We start from the raw sequence: 18,912 nt of genomic DNA on the forward strand, positions 1-18,912 counted from the left end.
TATTTAAATATTTAAATTTACAAAATATTTTAATAAAAATAGTTATTAACAATTAATGAATTTATTGTTAAATTAATTATTTAATAAGTAATACAGTATACTTCTATACGGTGTTGAAAGCTTACCTTTCACGCATTGGCTTTTTTAACATGTGACACTCTCATCACCAAAAACTGAGTGAAAGTATAACTTCCTCTTCTTCAACCTTTTGGTTCTGTCCACTGCTGGACGAAGGTCTCCTCCATGGTTTTCTGCCTCTCCCATCCATCTCACTCCTGCAATTTGTTCCAGTTCATCTCTCCACCTTCCTCTCGGTCTTCCTCTTTGTCTTGCTCCATCCATTGGTCTCCACTCTGTTGTTTTTCTAGTCCATCTCCCGTCACTGCATCTGGCAATATGGCCAGCCCATCTCCACTTAGCCTGTTTAATGTATTTAAAATATCCATGACACCTGTTTGACATCTTATCCAGATATTTGTCTTCCTGTCTCTTAATGTTATTTTTAGCATACTTCTTTCCATGCGATGTTGTTGTTCTCAGTGTTTTGTTTAGGGCTTCCGTTAAAGTCCGTGTTTCTCTTCCGTATGTTAGGACAGGAAGTATGCACTGGTCGAAAGCTTTCCTTTTTAGACTCATAGGGATGTCACGTCTGAATATGTCTCTCATTTTCCCATAAGCCATCCATCCAAGGTGAATTCTTCGATCAATCTCTTTTCTTTGCCAATCCTTCACGGCCCAAATATATATATGAAGTAACTTGTTCTATTTCCTGGTTTTCAACTTTGACAGTGTTATGGTTTATGTATTTATTCCTCATTACTTTTGTGTTTTCTGTATTTATTTTTAATCCGATTACTCTGAAGGCTTCGTTTAGCTGATTTAGCCTTTCTTCCAGATCTTCAAGATTATCTGCTATTAGGACAACATCATCTGCAAATTTCAGATGATGCAGCCTTTCTCCATTTATGTTTATTCCTTTTGTTTCCCAATCAAGGCTTCTAAAGACTTCCTCTGGTGCAGCTGTAAATAATTTGGGAGATATGGTGTCGCCTTGCCGGATGCTTTTTTGTATTGGGAACTTTTCACTGTTTTCATATAATTTAATTACAGAAGTTGCATTATTGAAAATATGTTTTAGTGTGTCAATATATGGTTTCTCAGTTCCCTGGGTTTCGAGTGCTTTTAGTGTTGCGGATGTTTTAACTGAATCAAATGCTTTTCCGTAGTCTATATAGGCCAGACATAAGGGTTTATTGTATTCAATTGATTTTTCAATGAGCTTCTTAATGTGCGAATATGGTCCAAAGTATTGTAATTCTTCCTAAATCCAGCTTGTTCACAGGATTGCATTCCCTCTAGTTTAGATTTTATTCTATTATTTATAATTTTTGTGAAAACTTTATATATGGTGGGGAGTAGGCTTACAGGTCTGTAGTTTTTAATTTTTTTATTGAAGAGTTTAGTCAGCTGTTTGATGACAGGGCTTCCTCCCAGTTTTAAGAAGCCTACCATAATTCCATCTTCTCCTGGACCTTTCCATTCTTCATTTCCAGTGGTGCTATTTCCACTTCTCCTTGTAAGATCTCAGGGGCATCATGTTCTTCCTCACTCGAGTTATCTTATCCATAGTTCATTCTTGGATGTCTCGGTCGCATCCGTGGTCTCAACTACAACCTTAATAGCGTTCACTATCAACTACAGTCAACCAAATCCCACTTACTATTCTTCACAGAAACTGAAATTTCACCTCCCCCCGGTACCACCCATCTCAACCATCCTGAATTCTTTTGATTATTGCATCTCTATTTCTTAAAGGTCACCCTTTTTCCTCTTACAGCCGCTATTTCCTTTGTCCCAACTGATAATGTTCGTCTTTGGACCTTCTTATTACTATTGTTTCTTTAATTTTCCTAGTATTATACGATCTAATTTCATTTGTCATCCTTTTGCGTATAGTTTTACAAATTTCTATTTTATTGGTTTCATTGAAATCTCTTCTTTTCTTCATGAGATCTAAGGTTTCCTGTCTTAGTATTTCCTCTCTTTGGTGCCTCTTTACACCTCCCATTTCTAGTGCACAATTCAAGATAGATTTTGTTAATATTTCATTAGCATCGTCGATGGTAGTAGCTGTGTTTAACTTTTTCAGTTCATTTTTGAGTGATTCTCTATAACAGCTTTTATTCTGGTAGAGGTTTGTAGATTCACTAAATTGAACTTTTTTCTTATGCGCTTATTCCGTTCCCATTTTTTTTTGCTGATCCATATTTTTGTCCTTATTAGTCTATGGTCACTTCCTGTGTTAAATCCATTAAGCACTTCGGTATTATTTATGATATATCTTCTGTTGGAGAGGATGAAGTCTATTTCATTAGAGGTTTGTCCATTTGGGCTTCTCCAAGTCCATTTTCGGTTGATTTTCTTCTTGAAAAAACTGTTCATAATAAAGAGATTATTTTCTGCGAATTCTTTCTCCTCTTTCATTCTTCTGTCCAAAACCAAATTTACCGATGCAGTTCAGATGTTTATCTCTGCTTCCAATCTTGACATTCAAGTTTCACATTAAATTTATTACGAAGAATAAATAACTCAGAATTATTTTTGCTGCTAATGATTTTAATAAGTTATATATATATGTGATTTAAAAGGGTGTTTTAACAAAGTAAACTTTAAAATAACAGAAATTAAAAGTTTAATGTATCGTTTACTAAAATTGATTTACATCTAAGTATGACATTTTTTATTAAAAAAATTAAAAAATATTTATTACAAAAATAAAATAATATTTTTGAAATGATTTATGTATTTGTTTCTCTCATTCAAATGAGATTGCTAAATAAGCTCTGACAGTAAACTATGAAATTACATATTTTTCAATATTAATTAATTATTTAAACAAAATGTTCTATATATTTAACCAATTCAGCTTTTTCTGCTACATAAGAGCTAAAATTATTGCATGAGCTCACGCCTGCTGTCAGTGCCAGCTACACATCTTTTCAAACGTCCAGCAAACAGAGGCGGATTTTTAGGAAGATCAAAGCCTTTCAACGATGATTGAGGTTGTCGCCTGTCTTCACGTATTGGGTCAAGTCATTTAAACAATGAGGCCATTAATAGAAACGATTTTCGTGCTCGTAATTAATACATACAGCAGCATTTTTTCACACACCAAATTTGGTCGTTGGAGTACTGAATATAGTGTCATCCATTCAACCAATAAGATAAAATACGCCATCAGGTATTCTCATAACGTTAATAATTTATTCCAGTGTATTTTACAGAATTACTGGCTGAAAATATACTTTCGAAACACTGCACTTTGTAAATTTCTAAAAGGGTTTAATAAATTCTGTTTCGTGCTCGCATTCCCTGCGTCTGTTGTTATGCAGAACGTGTAATTTACATGAAAATGAAGTAACAAAAAAAGAGCGTAATATAAAATTCAATTTCGATCGTAGCTAGTAAGTTCTATGTGATACTAGAAGGTGCTGCCATCTAGTTTTCTTTAAACAAAATGAAGAAACCTGCAATTAATATTAGTTTCGTCTGTGCGATGTTGAATTTATTATTATTGCTGTTAATATATAGTTTCGCTCCTAAAAGTTAGACTGGATTCGTAACAATTGCACCTATGTTGAAAATAATAATTTCTCTTTAATTACGTTATTGTTATTTTAATATTTATTGATTTAGTGACTGACTGAACATGGAATTAATCTTTTTTGTTTAATACCTAAGAGTTGGACAATTAGGAATTGGCTTTATATATTTGTAGCTTTGATATTCTGTAACATTTCATTTATACCCACGAACTACACGTTCAGAGTTTTCTAAAGTTAATTGTTGTATTACTTTTTTATATACAGTAGTTTGGTAAGAGTTACGTCATTCTCTGCACATATACTTGCGCCCTCTAGTGTCACTAGCATTAGCTATTAGTCATAATAGCTAATGCCAGGGCTTCTGATTTTTCCAATGAGTCACCGAACTGCTGATATAATCATTTAAGAATAATTTCGTCAAAACAAAACTACTTAATTTATAAGAGATTGTGTCATCTAACTCATTTAAGAGTTTGCGAAACAAAGTTCGGTATCTCTGAGTGCATTTCAAAATATTTTTTCCGGGTAAACTAAGTGTATTAATAATCTAAATTAACTGCCAACATCCCGTGCGTGTTAGTGTTGCCATCTGCCGAAGAATATTGTATATTCTCGTATGGTACTGCAAGAGAGAGAGAGAGAGAGAGAGAGAGAGAAAGCGAGACGCGGGGGAAAGAAGATAATTAAAATGGTGTAGGAGAGTTCTAAGAATATTTTGAACCTTGACTTGGGGTGGGGGGGGATTTTGGGATATCTTAAAATATATACGCCAACTGCAATGGTGTGTTTTCGTGACAAAATTGCTTTTTAAGAACTCTTCGAACTGTTTCGTTTATAAAAAAAAAATATAGTAAAATATCCTTCAGGAGATTTTACTGTATGCGCTGAATTTAAGTCTTGAAATAAGAGAAATGGCATGTATTAAGTCGTTTATCGATTAATGAACTTATTTACAATTAGAATATAATAACAATAATCCTACAGGTGTTAAAAAGGACTGGTTGAAGTCCTTTTTAACACCTGTAGGATTGGGCGAAGCAAGAATGCTTTTCGTATTCGCCGTTATCTGCAGATGAAAATGTGTGGATTGGGTGTTATTGAGCTATATAAATATTATATTATATGGGTGTTATTGAGCTATATAGGGTGTCCCAAAATTCACGCAAGAAGTAATTTTGATAGAAAACACATTTTTTTTAATTAAAAATTGTACTTTCTTATTGATTCATAAAGTATACAGTATAGGGTTATGCATGGAATAGCATATCGGGTAAATGGCCTCCACGGCTTTGCTGGCACATACGCACTCTTTTGTCGAAATTTTCCATGACCGTTTTGCATAAATGTGGCTGAATTTCGTTGATACCGCGCTCAATTTCCTCCTTCAAGGCGTGGGTGGTCGTGGGCTTGTTGGCATAAACCTTAGACTTCAAAAAATCCCAAAGAAAAAAATCCAACCGCGTTAAGTCACATGATCTGGGCGGCCAATTCTGATCACCAAAACGGGAAATTACACGACCAGGAAATGACTCGTGCAGTAATTGAATTGTTTCTCGGGCTGTATGGCATGTGGCACCGTCTTGTTGAAACCACGTGTCGTCCACATCCATATCTTGCAATTTAGGTACACAAAAATGGATTATCATGTCGCGATAGCGAGCACCATTAACTATTATTGCCTTACCAGCCGCATTTTCAAAGAAGAATGGACCGATGATGCCTCCAGCCCAAAATCCGCACCAAACAGTGACACGTTGTGGATGCATTTGTTTCTTAACAATCACTCGTGGATTTTCAGAACCCCAAATGCGACAATTTTGTCGATTAACGATGCCATCAAGATGAAAATGAGCCTCATCGCTGAAGATGATTTTGTTCGAAAAATAAGCATCCACTTGTTGTTGTTGTTCCATAATCCATTCAACGAACTCTCTTCGCTGTGTGTGGTCAGTAGGCTTCAGTTCTTGAGTCAATTGAACTTTGTAAGCATAAAGATGCAAATCTTTCGTGAGAATACGCTGTAGAGAGCTTCTCGAAATGCCCAATTCAAGACCACGGTGCCGAATTGATGTTCCTGGACTCTCAGCAACATTCCCACGAACTGCTTCGATGTTTTCTGTTGAACGACTTGTTGAAGGACGGCCAGAGTGTATAAGATCACTAATTGATCCAGTTTCCTTGAATTTTTTAATTAATCTTTTCACAGTTGATGAAGTTAAATCACTATTCCGACCATATTTTGTACGAAAATTGCGAACTGCAGCTGCCAAACCTTCATTATTTTTAAAATATTGCTCAACAATGAAAATGCTTTGTTCTTTCGTATAGCGCTCCATTTTTAATAACCCTGAACTGTCAGCTGTCACGCTGTCGTTTGTTTCACGTTGGCAACACTTTACCGCACAAATGGCGCTAAATTTAAATGTTGCGTGAATTTTGAGACAACCTGTCCTTATAGGCGCCACTTAAATGACCAATTTACTAAAGATTTATTTACTGAGAATACGATCCTTCTTGAGCACTGATTTTTTTTCACCCTTTTGCAACTGTATGACTATTTTCTCTTTTATCCCTCAGATTTTTTTTTTATCCTCTAGTTTCTCTGCCAGGACCCGTCTACTTCAAGATTTACCTTCCCTTATTCTTTTTCATTCTGTTTCTCTATTGACTGTACCTCCATTCATAGTTCTACATTTAAACACATCACTCTTAGAGCTTTCTCAGCATCCAAAAAAAAAAAAAAAAAAAAAGAATCTAATCTTTCTCTTTCACTTGAGGTATTACTTCTTATCCCCCAAAACTTCTTAGTTCGTATTCATCTTTCACAGAGAGTGCGTTTCCATGTTTGAAAGGGGAGGGGGTGCTTTCCAAAACCACCTTAAAGTTGACAGGGTCGAAAGTAGGTTTTAAGATGGTTCGGTTGATCAGAAATCTTTCATTTGCCAACTTCCTTTACTCTCGCAAAAACACAGCTTTTGTTTTTCTTTAGGTTTGGGTATGCATTATTCCATTTGGTTAATACTCAAACAAATGAAACAGTAATGTTGAAATCTACGTTCAATTGAAAAGTCCAATGACTTGAATTTAATCTTCTCAGTTATGCCAACTGTATTTGGTATATCGGACATGACGAGAATAAAATACATCTCATAAAAAACACCGAAATGTGAAAAATAGAGAAACCCTAAAATGCCCGCGATCACACAAACATTCCCTATGATGCAAAACGGATTCAAATTTTCCTTCCTAGAAAGTTGATGACTTACTTGAGATCTATAAAAACGTCGCGATTTACATAAAATATTTTTGATTCGTTTGCCTTCAATATTCTGTTTAAAAGCATTCGGCACTGGAATGTCTTTTTGGTATGCGAAGGAAAGAGAATAAGCCTCTTACATGTTAATATATATACATACATCTTCAAGGCTCACCTTTCCTAATTGGGTTGTGGGGGCAACAGCTGCAACAGGAACTTCCAATGGTCACGATCCTCTGCCACCAAGCTCAGGTGTTCTGGTGGGATTCCCAAACGTGTCCACCCAAGGTTTTGGATATAATCTAACCAGCAAGTCCTTGGCCTTCCACGTGGCCTCCCACCCTCTGGCTTGGCAAAGAGGGCCTGCTGAGGGAGCCTCTCTTGTGGCATTCTGACCAGGTGCCCGTACCAACGTAACTGCGATCTCTCAACACGAAGAAGCAGCGGCTGAGTATTGAGGGTTTCCCGAATTGCAGAGCTTCTGACTCTGTCGAGTCTTGTCAGCCCCACAACTCCTCGAAGGAACCTCATTTCAGCCGCTTGGATTCGTGTCCGCATTCTTTCGGTCAATGCCCAACTCTCGTGACTATAGGTGAGGATGGGGACATAGACTGTATTGATGACGGCTAGCTTTGCCTTCTGGCTTAACTCCCGCTTCAATACTACCGAACGGCCAAGCTCCCGCAATATTGAGCTTGCTAAGTCAATTCGAGTATCTAGCTCTACGTCCCATTTTCCATCATTCGTGAATACGGACCCAAGGTATTTAAACTTATCCACCTGCCTCATTGGAACTCCACTTACATGTAGAGTGCACTGGGATGGTTGTCTTAAGACCACAAATGTTTCAGTTTTGGCCACACTGATCTTCATTCCGGCGTCTGCACAAACAGCTACAAACCTATCCAGGATCCGCTGGAGGTCATCTGTGGAAGAACTAAGCAGAACTAGGTCATCTGCAAAAAGCAGACGTCCAATGCTGCATCTTCCGATTCTGACACACTCACTGCCTCGGCTGTGCCTATCAATCCAGTCCATAAATATTACAAAAAGGAGGGGTGACAGAACACACCCTAGGCGGGGGCCAACGGAGACTGTGAAAGGTCCAGACTTTGTGCTATTTACCCTGACACAAAACTCTGGGTATTCACACAGGGACTTGATAGCAGCTAACAGTTGGCCATCCACTCCATACTTCTGTACTACTTGCCAAAGCTTATCCCGAGGAACCTGGTCATATGCCTTCTCCAAGTCCACAAAACATGTGTAGACATTCTTGGCATATTCCCAAGATTTCTCAAAGACTTGCCTTAAAGTGAAGATTTGGTCAGTTGTGCTTCTACAAGGACGAAAGCCACATTGCATTGTTCTTCCTAGAACTTTGACTCAACTATGCTCCTGCACCATCTTTTCCAAGCACCTAGCATACACTTTCCCAGGTAGGCTGAGCAGAGAGATGCCACGATAGTTACTGCAATCCTTCTGGTCTCCCTTCTTGTAGACTGGTATTATTATGCCTGCCTGCCTGCCATTGCTTTGGTGCTCGTCCAGATATCCAAGCAGCCTGACACACTCGAGTCAGCCAGAGCACACCGTCTCGATTTAAGGCTTTTAGCATTTCGGACCGAATTTAATCATCGCCAGCAGCCTTGCCCGATTTTAGCGATTTTATTGCTAAATGGACCTCTTCTGCTGTGAGACTAGTCATTGCCCCGATCTGCGTCTCTTGGATGTCCACAACTGCTGGGCCACCCGGGTTAAGAAGAGCCTTCTTCTTAACCCGGGTGGAAATCGTGCCCTTGCTGTACACGATTTCCTCCCTCGAAGGTGGCGGATGGTCTGCCAGAATACTTTGTTTGCATTTGCATAGGATGAGTCTAATCTTTCTCCAAAGGATTCCCAAGCCTTCTGCTTTGCTGTGTTTACTGCCTCAGCATACCGCAAACGCATCTCAGGTGACCTGACCCTAAGCCATGTTAGGTAGGACTCCTTTTTTGCCCAGACAGTTTTTTGGACTTCTTGGTTCCACCAAGGTGTCCTTTTCTCACTGCCCGTTGCCACACTGAGCCGCTTTCTGCCACAGCATGAGAGTGCAGAGGCAGTGACAGCTGTTCTGAACAGCTTCCACTCCTCCTCAACATCTGCAGTATGCTTGGGGATCTCTTTGAACCGGAACCTGGAGGAAATGTCATCTGCATGTGTCATCTTACCCTCCGCCCATGATCAGAGCTTTATATAGCTCAATAACACCTTATCCCTACACTGTCCTCTACAGATAACGGGGGAGATGAAAAGCATTTTTGCTCTGCCCCTTTAAGCCAGTCCTTTTAAGGACTTAAGTCAGTCATTAGTATCGATAGATCTGTAATAATGCTGTTTATATGGATTTCTCCTTATAATCATCCATTGATAACGGTTTCTGCTCACTTCTGATTATTTCTTAGTAGAATTTACGTACAGTATATCTTTATTTTATTAAGATTAACAAACTAATATCTGTAAACATTTAGGAGTGTGTTAGAAATAACCACTGAAACAATCGTCATTGGCTATTTCCTACGATAGCAATCTTTCTTTAATATTGCAGAGCCCAGTAACCATAACAACAGTTTTGAAAGCAGTAGCCAATGACAGAAACCCTTAACGAGAAGTAAGCCAATGAATCGATCAGTATCAGACAGACTGACTGATTGTTTGCATTAATATTCGATGTCTGTAATGTGTGTGTGCAGCATTGTTCGTTGATGGGTTTTTCTTCTCGCACACATTTATTTGAGCTCAATAGAGCAAATCTTTACAAGAGCACAAAAAAACTGGTAGAAGTTTTCGAAGATATTAAAAGAAAAATATATATAATTAAAAAACTTCTCCGCTAACAGCTTTATTAGTTTTGATGCCTACGTTTTTATGTCTTTTGTTAAGTATTTGAAAAGTGGAATTCATAAATACCCAAGAAAAATTCGATTTTTTCCCCCATCCTCGTGAATAAAATAAGTTGTAGTAAGATTAGCTCATAAAGTGACGGAATGTGTTTAAGACTACTGCATTAGCACAGCTGATACTAAGGCTTCTTGAGTAGCATAAAAAGATTTCATTAAGAATAATTATGAGAAATAAAATAATCAAACAAAAAAAAAATTCACAATCCTTCAAATTTTATTGTTTTCTTAAATTCAGCCAGAAATATATACATACCTTAATCTTTTGCAGTTAAGAAGTGTTTAAAGGCCAAGTAAACTTTTTTTTTTAAAGAATCGGACAGAGAAAAAGCCCTTTTTAGGACTTCCAGGGTAACAATTTGCAATGCTGAACCGAGGAAGTAAACTGAGGTTCGGCTGTTGCTGTTATCCTGGGTGTGAGTTTTTGAGTTCGCTCCCTTAGGGTTTTTGCCTTAAGGGAGCACCTTGAGTCTCCGGGGAAGGTGTTCTCCGGCACGGCCCGCTGAGGGGTTCTTGTCGGTGAATTATTTTCCTCGGAATTTGAGCGGTTCTGCTCAGTAGTCGGGGTGCTAGGATGGGGCGGCCGACACTGAGTGGAACCAACGCTGAGCGGTTCTGCTTAAACGGGGAGCCCGTCGGGGTGCTAGGACGGGGCGGCCGTCACTAAGTGGAACCAACGCTGAGACATGGACGGTCTTTCGCCCACTATGGAGTGGCCTAGAGATCGTCCGATTTTTTGTGATTTTACCCTTTACTTACTAATCAGGGTAACAAATGGCAATGCTGAACCGAGGAAGTAAACTGAGGTTCGGCTGTTACTGTTATCCTGGGTGTGAGTTTTTGAGTTCGCTTCCTTAGGGTTTTTGCCTTAAGGGAGCACCTTGAGTCTCCGGGGAGGGTGTTCTCCGGCACGGCCCGCTGAGGGGTTCTTGTCGGTGAATTATTTTCCTCGGAATTTGAGCGGTTCTGCTCAGTAGTCGGGGTGCTAGGATGGGGCGGCCGACACTGAGTGGAACCAACGCTGAGCGGTTCTGCTTAAACGGGGAGCCCGTCGGGGTGCTAGGACGGGGCGGCCGTCACTAAGTGGAACCAACGCTGAGACATGGACGGTCTTTCGCCCACTATGGAGTGGCCTAGAGATCGTCCGATTTTTTGAGATTTTACCCTTTACTTACTAATCAGGGTAACAATTAGCAATGCTGAACCAAGGAAGTAAACTGAGGTTCGGCTGTTACTGTTATCCTGGGTGTGAGTTTTTGAGTTCGCTCCCTTAGGGTTTTTGCCTTAAGGGAGCACCTTGAGTCTCCGGGGAAGGTGTTCTCCGGCAGGGCCCGCTGAGAGGTTCTTGTCGGTGAATTATTTTCCTCAGAATTTGAGCGGTTCTGCTCAGTAGTCGGGGAGCCCATCGGGGTGCTAGGATGGGGCGGCCGACACTGAGTGGAACCAACGCTGAGACATGGACGGTCTTTCGCCCACTATGGAGTGGCCTAGAGATCGTCCGATTTTTTGAGATTTTACCCTTTGCTTACTAATCAGGGTAACAAATGGCAATGCTGTAGTCAATGAAGTTTTAACTGAGGCTCGGCTATTGCCGTTACCCAGCCATGATTAGAGCTTCTAGCTCAATAACACTCCATCCACAGGGATTTACTTCATTCAGATGACGGGATAAAGAGTCAAGGACTCAGTCAATCGCCCAGTTCTTTTAAGAACTTTTTTTTAATTCCTTATCTTATCGTTTCTCGGCATTTTGGCTACCATGACTATTTTATTTTCTTTACTTTTCTCTTTTTTTAAAAGTTTAAGACATAGTTATGGCTTCGCTCCTTCCTAGGATCAGAGCGTTGGGTTTCGAAACAGACCCCAAGCTTGAGAAGAGGCTTATCTGCCAAGCGTTATGCGAGGCAGTAGGTTCAAAGAACATTTATGGTTTTACCCCTTATGGAGCAGGAGGATTCAAGTAGTTGTGAAAAACTTTGAAACCACTGACAAGCTTTTGCAAGGTTTCAGTTTCGCAGGGATTCAAATTACCCCATTCACATGGTAGGCAGCTTATTTAGAACGATCAAAATTGACAGGTTCCCCCCCCCCCTTAAAATACGTGGAGAATAGTGACGACGTAATCCACAAAGTTTTCTCTAAATGGGGAACTGTGAGAGATCACATGGACATCTGGAGGGAGCATAATTCAGGCATGGTCGGTACCACATGGTCGCGAGAAGGAGTCTCAAAGAGACTCGACCACTTTTACATCTCCAGAAACTTAGAGTCACAAGTTCTTACAGTGAGGCATATGGCGGTTGGTAGTTGAATAACAGACCACAAAATGGGTCTGTTAAACATCGAACTCCCGAGGTCGTAGACACATCCAAAGGACCTTGAAAACTACCTCCAAGCTTCCCAAAAATTTACAACAGAGATTTGTAACTGCTATGCGACAAATGGAAGAACGCCGACTGGGACGCGTGGGCCACGTTCAAGGCCGAAGTAAAACAGCTCTTTCAAAACACCTCGAGAGAAAGGGCTTCTGAGCAAAGGAAAAAAAAATGAGAGATCTGTACCGAGAACTAGGTTGGTACTGCGCAAACCAGAGAAACGGCATTCCCAGTGGTTGGCTAATTAAAGCCGCGGAAATCGAGCTAGAACACTTCGAAGGAAACAAGTTGCTGAGCTCGAATACCTCTGCCCATAGGCTCCAAGACTGTCGTGTATGTTGATGATATTGTCGGAACCCTTCGGGATTCCTATTCCATTTATATCTTTTTGGCATACTGGGACAGTTTAGTGTGCTCAGTGGTCTTCGCGCAAATCCCGACAAAGCAAAAATCAAAATTTTTTTTCGAAAATTCGTCCCTGCCAATCTTCCGTATGGTTTGACACCTTTAACCGGTCCGTTAATGTTATTTGGGATAGATATTCTCTTCCTCGCGGACCCGGTGTTACCAACACCAAAACTAATAGACTCATGTCGCGATAAACTCAACCCCTTTAAATCAAACTACTTTATCATCAACGGTAGAGCAACAGTCATAAAAACAATTCTAAAACCAATGCTGCTACACACAATCAACCTAACTAACATCACAGACACACAAGACAACGCTATTTACAGACATATTATCGACTTTTTCTGGAACCAAAGGAAACACGAGATACACAGTGTTTTTCTCCATTCCCCCTCCCCCCCCACACACACGCAAGGAGGGTTGCCCTGCCTATCCTCAAATACTGCTACCTCACCAACACTGTTCAAACGATACGCAAAACATTGCCATCAAAATGGTCTGGCCGCGCTGGACCATGTGCGGAGATAGTGCCAGAGTGGTACTATACAACATGTAAAATCATAAAAACACTTACGACATATATGGAGTTCGAGTGCTTCAGTTCAGCAAGCAAGCTGTACTGGAGATTCTTTGATGTTTTTGGTTGGGAAAAGCCCGATCTGGGCACGAATGAAGAGGTGCTCTTTGTCAACATCAAAAACACCTGGGAACAACCTTTTCAACGGGACCTGGCATGGAGAATCGCTTACGGCAGACTCCCAGTGAAATTAGTCAAGTCAAGCTATAGTTCGCGACCTTGTGACTCCTTTTGCGACGTCTGCCGTGCAGTCGAAACTGTAGGGCACCTCTTCTACCATTGCCCTCTAGTACAGCGTATTTGGCGAAGGCTGGCTGAGGTGCTTGCGATCCCGGTTCCCACTTTCGCTGAAGTGATTCTGCTGCAGTTCCCCCCCCCCCCCCACACACACACACAAACTCACACACCGGTGACTAAAAACAAGAAACAACGCCTCATTTTTCTGATAAACATCACGTATCGAAAATGTACCTTCTATGGGGCAGGAAAGGTATCTTCTAGGCAAAGAGCGGTTCCTAAGGAGATGGTGCAGGCCACTGACCATGTGCCAAACACACGAGTGGGAATTCAAGTGTGTGTACGCTTGTAACACCACTCGTTAGAGCCTTCTTAATTCAGGTTTATTTGGTGTCCTAATTTAAGTTCTTTATTCCCACGTAGGGGTTGACCTGAATAAACCCGAGCTGCGAAGGCCAACATCGAGGTGGTCCCTAGCCCTTTTCAGGGTGGGATCTCCCTGACCAGGTCTTCTCCCTTTTTTGTTCACCGGTTTTTTTTATTACTCCTTTTAGTTTTTCTGTCCGTTGGTTATATTCTGCAGATTTTTATACTTTGTTTTATAGTACCTTTCATAGGCCTCTCGATTTATTTACTCATTAAGTCGTTCTTTGTTTATTTTGTTTATTTTATTTTTCCTTTTGGGATTTTTCCTTGAAAAGTCAAGATTGTTTTAGAAGTACCCAAGGGGGGGGGGTTCAACAGCTAAAACTGGTCAGTGAGGCCTCTTTCTCTCCTCTAACACTTTGTATCTTTATCTTTTATCTTCCTCTTCTACTATCTGCTGGATCTCAGCATCTTCTTTACTCCAAATGCCAATGATGAGAGAATTGATCTCACAAATTATTATTATTATTATTATTATTATTATTATTATTATATATATATTCTTGTTTCATTTTTTCCAGATATTCACTATATATGTTTCCCAGAGGAGACAATTACACTCCAAATTCCATTGGCATATCCTACTGAAGATAATTACTGTCAGGACCACCTGACAGTGCACTCGCATTACTTATATTTATGGCAAGAGTAATTATGGTAATTTTGTGCATTGAATTTGTTAATTACAAGCATCACCGCGCATAAATAAAAGAGAAGTATAACCTACCGTCTTCCGTAGGCCACTGGCATTAAAGGAGATAGATACACCCAACCGCACTTTATTCCAAGAACTGTTCCCATCCTTTTACATTACTATTATCATTAGTATTATTATTACTGCCAATACAATCGTTTAAACCCTCACCTCGGTTGTGCCAACACGCGAAATAGCCCAATCCTCTCATTAAACACTGCACGGAGAATAGTGAATGCGAGGTGTGTTCTCTGGAAATTCACTGAAAATATGTAAAATAATAATTGACTTTAGGTCTAGCCCGATGCGATCATGGTTTGGTTGGCGCTCGTGCAAAGCATGTAGTCATAGCGGCAACATTCCAGACAGCTGGATATCTATCGATTCCTCCGTAGAGATTAAAACCCCCAGACTGCCTACATGCAAAGTATTCTCTCTTCAGTAAGGATGGTGGACGTCTCGAAAGGGTTTATTCACTGAAATTAAAACGAATACGGAAGAAGAAAAGTAGGACTTAGCTAGAAACTAGGTAAACGAATTCACCAAGTTTTGCGATGATTTATTGAAGAAAAAAATGGATCAATTTAATAAAGTATAAAATGCTTATGAAATAACAAAGGAAATAAATTTAAAAATAATAAATTTAAATGTCTAAAATAATTGAGCATTTATAATAGTTAACGAAATAAAATAATCAATAATTAAATATTACTTATAAAACTTAAAATATTATTTAATTACTTTGACACCTTATTTTTTCTAATTTGATACTGCCTTAAGTGAAATTAGTTACTCAAGTTGGTCTGATGGGATCAATCGACCTTGAGATGCGGTGATTGATTCATTCAATCCAATACCCTTGGAGGGTAACGGAGGCAATGCTGTAGCCAATGAAGTTCTAACTGAGGCTCGGCTATTGCTGTTACCCTCCTGCCATGATCAGAGCTTTAATTTAATAGCTCAATAACACCTTATCCCTATACTGTCCTCTACAGATAACGGGGAAGATGAAAAGCATTCTTGCTTCGCCCCTTTAAGCCAGTCCTTATAAGGACTATAAGGAAGTTGGTCTGATTGGATTCTCTACTCCCCTTCTTCGAAAAATCTTTAGAATGTTTTTTTGAAGCTTTTTAGTAATGAGGTGTGGCCAGTGAGACTTACCTAACGCTGCTGTATCATCCGCGTACATGTAGAGCCATACATACATATATATATATTTTTTTATTTATTATATATATATATATATATATATTATTTATTTTATATATACAGGGTGTTCGGGATAAATTTGACATATTTATAATTAATTATATTTTTCCGTAAGTTACATGTATTAACACACACTTCTCTTCATTTAAAAGTTTGGACCCTTCTTCATTCATATACAAGATGTCAGAAAGGATGGATAGCTGGAACCCACCTGAATCATGGAAGAGAATAACTTGTATCATGATGATTCGTGCCCGCCATCAAAATAAGGATATTACGACTGCTGCCCAATGCTCCCTGAATACAGTAAAAACAATCAGGCATGAACTAGAGACTTGCAATGGTGACTACGAGGATGTAGCAAGAAGAAAGATCCCTAGCAGACGATCTGATTGCGTTCGTACAGCAGAATTCCTCGCAAATCTGCAGGAACAGGTGTTGAAGAACCCTGGCATTGGAATTCGGGCTTTGTTCGTGGAGTTGCTAACTGTAGTCAAGCCCTGGATAACAAGGGTAGCCAATGGTAGGCCGTATGTATGGCAGCAGGATTCGACCCCTTGCCACACCTCTGGGAAAAGTCAAAAATGGTTGTCTGAAAATTTCTACGACTTCACCAGTCCAAATGTTTGGCCTCCAAACTCCCCAGACCTTAACCCCATGGATTATTTTGTATGGGGCCCAGTTGAAAAAGACACCAATCGCACTTCCAGTAATACAAAAGCCCAGTTAATGGATAAAATTAAAACAGTTTTTGCGGCCCTTCACAGGGAGACTGTAGCATCAGCTTTTTCGAGGTTCCGAAGCAGAATTGAAGCTGTGATCGATGCTAATGGTGGTTATTTTGAGTAAATCTTGTTGATAGTATTGTAATTAACTCTGCCTGTAATGTTTTTTTGTCAATTCATTAAATTTAATAGATACAAAGAAGATTTTCTTTTTCCTTACGAAACTGTCAAATTTATCCCGAACACCCTGTATATATATATATATATATATATATATATATATTTTTTTTTTATTTATTATATATATATATATTATTTATTTTATATATATATATATATATATTTTTTTTTTTTTTATTTATTATATATATATATATATATTATTTATTTTATATATATATATATATATATATATATATATATATATATATATATATATAAAGCTCTGATCATGGCAGCAATAGCCGAGCTATATATATATATATATATATGATATGAGATACAAACCACAATGATGTTATATAAAAAAACTATTTTTTTTTTGAAAAAAAAAGGTGTTCGGTTTCAAAATGCATAATAATTTAAAACTTTTAAATGTTTTATTGGCGTTAATTATTCTTCATTAATTTAAAAGTTTTCTCTATTTAAAATAGAAAAAAAAACTAATAATTAAAATGTTTTCAAAGATAAATGCATGAACTTTTGCTCACCCGTTTCAGGTACACAGCAGTACATATATTTATCTTCCTATTGAATACGTTAAATTAATAGAAAACTATCAAGAAAAAAGCAACAATAACGTTGATTTTATTGTGAATTAATGAGATTATGGGAAAAGTGTATAACAAGATATTTAATTATAAATTAAAGATACAAAGAAATTATATAACTTGCCCCCAGTCCTGAAGATACTTCAGGAGCAAACTTTGTTTGCTTATATTTGGATAAAGGATTAAACCAAGTATATAATTTCTTGTTATCTTTTATTTATAGTATAACCAAGTGAAAAACTATCAACAAGATATTTAATTATTTAGGTTAAAAAAAAAAAAACAAGAAAATAACAAAATTTAAAATCTAATTCACAAGAAATAATTGAGATAACTAAGTAGTCGTTCCCACACCAGCAAGGGAGAGAATTCTGACGAGTCAAGAATCCACCGTGAGATGCGGTGATTAATACCCTTGGTAGGTAATGGATGGCAATGCTGTAGCCAATGAAGTTCTAACTGAGGCTCGGCTATTGCTGTTACCCTCCTGCCATGATCAGAGCTTTAATTGCTCAACAACACCTTATCCCTACACTGTCCGCTACAGATAACGGGGAAGATGAAAAGCATTCTTGCTTCGCCCCTTTAAGCCAGTCCTTATAAGGACTAAGGATATATATATATGGTTTTATATTAATTAATAGGAACAATGTATGGATATATTCCATATATGTATGGATATATTTTATATGTATATCCTTATCGCTTCTCGGCCTTTTGGCTAAAATCAAAGTGTAGTATCTGTGCTTAGACCAAAAGCAATTTGTAATATCTGTTCTTTACCGTTGATATCTGAACGGGGCTCAACCGGTCGACTGCAGATATTTTTAAACCCCGGACTGGGGCAAAGTTGAACACTCGATGGTGGGAATAGTGTAAGGACCCCCCCCCCCCCTCGATCATGTCCTCTGATTTTCCGCGTGTGCGGACCCTCGGCATTGAGGTGGATGATGCCATACCGCCGAGGACGTTAGCCAGAGCGCTTATGGATTGCGTAGGCGCAGAAAATATCTTTAGATTTACCCCTTTTTGGGGAGGCAGATTTCTAGTGGTGACAAAGAACATAGAAAGCAGAAACAAGTTGGTGGAAGCCTTCGAATGTGGAGGAAAAAAGTACTTCCTACTATGGTAGGGAGCATCCTCTGAACACTGAAAATCGAGCGATTTCCACTTGAGTATGTAGAACACAACGACGAAGTCGTTCGTAATATTTTCGGAAAATGGAGCGACGTCGACAACCCCGAATGGAAATCGGGCCAAGTCATTATCTCGTTAGAAATGAAAACTGCTGTCCCGAACTTCGTCCTTCTGGGATCGGCCAGGGTATTGGTGAATTACCCTGGTGGGGGTAAGGAAGCAGTGCTTCAAGTGTGGCGCCTTCACACATCTTGGGACTGACTGCCCGAAAACTAAGTGTAAAAATTGCCTTACAACAGGCCACACACTGGAACAGTGCCAGGCAGCCTGTTTAAAATGTGGCACCAAAGACCACAAAGTGGACACCTGCCCATCCAGAACCCATGCAGAGAGGATGGAAGGTGCTATCACAGCAGTCATGGCAATAATAAACAGCAAGAATTCCCAACCCCGAAAGCTACAATGGAGCTACCAACAACAGAAAGCCACGACTGAGAAACACACGCTTTCGGAGTTGGGAATTCACCTCAGCAGACGAAATACAACCAAAA

The 18,912-nt window shown here is 39.1% G+C and overlaps 1 protein-coding gene and 1 pseudogene across 1 annotated transcript in view; both read left to right on the forward strand.

The window, feature by feature from the left end:
- LOC150101431 (pleckstrin homology domain-containing family H member 1-like) overlaps nucleotides 1-18,912 on the forward strand; it is a 335,105-nt gene that overhangs the window by 87,881 nt on the left and 228,312 nt on the right. The gene's annotated exons all lie outside the window — the stretch shown is intronic.
- Nucleotides 17,926-18,084, forward strand: LOC150101432 (U2 spliceosomal RNA; annotated as a pseudogene).

The sequence above is a fragment of the Typopeltis vanoorti genome, chromosome 11, assembly GCF_054136105.1.
Source record: "Typopeltis vanoorti isolate ZY-2024b chromosome 11, IOZ_Tvanoo_1.0, whole genome shotgun sequence".
NCBI classification, from domain to species: domain Eukaryota; kingdom Metazoa; phylum Arthropoda; class Arachnida; order Uropygi; family Thelyphonidae; genus Typopeltis; species Typopeltis vanoorti.